The sequence below is a fragment of the Panthera onca genome, chromosome A2, assembly GCF_046562875.1.
Source record: "Panthera onca isolate mPanOnc1 chromosome A2, mPanOnc1 haplotype 2, whole genome shotgun sequence".
Taxonomy (NCBI): Eukaryota; Metazoa; Chordata; class Mammalia; order Carnivora; family Felidae; genus Panthera; species Panthera onca.
This window is the reverse complement of record NC_138340.1, coordinates 142,132,185-142,134,181: the sequence shown is the minus strand read 5'-3', so window position 1 is coordinate 142,134,181 and position 1,997 is coordinate 142,132,185. Positions and strand designations below refer to the sequence as shown.

The 1,997-nt window shown below is 39.8% G+C and overlaps 1 non-coding gene across 1 annotated transcript; it reads right to left on the bottom strand.

The window, feature by feature from the left end:
• Positions 1-1,554: 1,554 nt before the first annotated feature.
• On the bottom strand, positions 1,555-1,662 carry LOC132679917 (U6 spliceosomal RNA). Its single transcript, XR_009610403.1, has one exon. It is a non-coding gene; the product is annotated as a U6 spliceosomal RNA (small nuclear RNA).
• Between the last annotated feature and the right edge of the window lie 335 nt (positions 1,663-1,997).

The following is a 1,997-nucleotide window of genomic DNA, read 5'->3' as shown; positions in this document are numbered from 1 at the left end:
AAATACAAGCAATTATCAGGGAATACTATGAAAGATTGTATGCCAACAAACTGGACAACCTGGAAGAAATGGACAAATTCCTAAGCACCCACACACTTCCAAAACTCAATCAGGAGGAAATAGAAAACTTGAACAGACCCATAACCAGCAAAGAAATTGAATCAGTTATCAAAGATCTCCCAACAAATAAGAGTCCAGGACCAGATGGCTTCCCTGGGGAATTCTACCAGACATTTAAAGCAGAGATAATACCTATCCTTCTCAAGCTGTTCCAAAAAATAGAAGTACATTTTCAAAAGAGATCAAGAAAGGAGAGCTGAGAAAGATCTCCCAGGAGGCATGTGAGGCTTCACCTAAGCACAAGGTCCTTTTCCCTGAAACAAGGTACAGGGTAAAAGAAGACCTGAGAGACCACCCATAAGGCAGACTCCAGGTTCTTTTTATTCCAGGGTCTCTCCTTTTTCTTCTTTTTATGCCCTTAGGGTTCTCAGAGATTCCTAGATCTGTGGTTTGGTGTCTGACATTAACTTGTGGAAATTCTTAATCATTATTGATTTATTTATATATTTCTTCTTTCTCTTTCCTCCTTCTAATATTCCCATTACACACAGGTTACACAATTGTAGTTGTCCACAGTTCTTGGGAATTAAGTCTTGTTTTTTCAGTAGTTTTTCATTGCCTTTTGGCTTTTGAGTTTTCTGTTGATAAATCCTCTAGATCGGAGATGCTTTCCTTGGTTGTTTCCAATTTACTAATTTGCCCATTAAAGGCATTCTTCATTTGGTTACAGTGTTTTTGATATCTAGCATTTCTTTTTAGTTCTTTCTTAGGATTTCCAGCTCTCTACTTATATTATCCATCTATTCTTGCATGCTAATTTACCCATTAGAGCTCTTAGCATATTAATCATAATTGTTGCAATTCCCAGTCTGATAGTTCCAACTCTGCCATATCTGGTTCTGGTGCTTGCTCTGTCTTTTCAAAATATGTTTTGTTTAGTTGTGGGTTGTTTGTTTTTTTTTTTTTTTTTTTTTTGCCTTTTTGCTATACTTTGTAATATTTTCTTGATAGCCAGGAACATACAGGCTCAAAGGAATTGCTGCAAATAGGCCCTTAGTAATGTGGTAAGGCGGGGGTGGTGGGTAAAGGAAGCTACAATACTGTGGTTTGGTCTCCATCTTTTAGTGACCCTTGCCTCTGGACTATGCACTTCACACGTGTTTCTCCAGTAACCCCTACCCAAGTTGGAGAGGATGGCTGGGTTGAGTGGGGGAATTATTTCTCTTTACACCACTTGGTAGGCTAAAGCCAGCTGGAGTTGGATATTTCTCTTCCCCAGGTGAGTTAGGTTCCGATAATACCCCAGCAGGTTACGATCTGGTTAACTAGTTTCCCCTGAGGTCACGCTTTTTCAAAAGAATAGAATAGTGTATTTCAAAATGGCTCTCTTTCCTTCTCCCTGCTATAAATGTGAGATGACTTTACCTGAAATTTACTGTGGAAACTTCATCAAGTTCCTGGAGATAAATTTTAGAGCATTTTTGTGGCTCCCCCTCAGACTAGGTCCTTCTGAAGTTTTTGCGTGTCATCCTTGCTCAGGGGCCATGCTAATCTTCTCTGTATCGTTCCAATTTTTAGTATATGTGCTGCCGAAGTGAGCACCCTTCTGAAGTTTTTAACTCTCAGAATTGTCCACACTGGGCCTCTAGCAGTTTATCATTGATAGTTCAAGTGTTCATTTCCAGCACTGGTTCCTGTGGTGGTTTCTGTTCATGAGTCTCTCCTCTAGTAACCTATAGGATTCTGCCCCTCTAATTTTAGGAGTAGTGGTGCCCTGTGTCTTCCCTTTTCTGATGGAACTAAAAAGATGATTTTCAGTCTGTTCAGCTTTTTACTTGTTAAGACAGGTTGGCAACTTCCAAGCTCCATACATGTGGGATTGGAAAGTCCAGAAGTGTGTGTGTGTATGTGTGCATGTGTGTTTTAGTGGTTACATG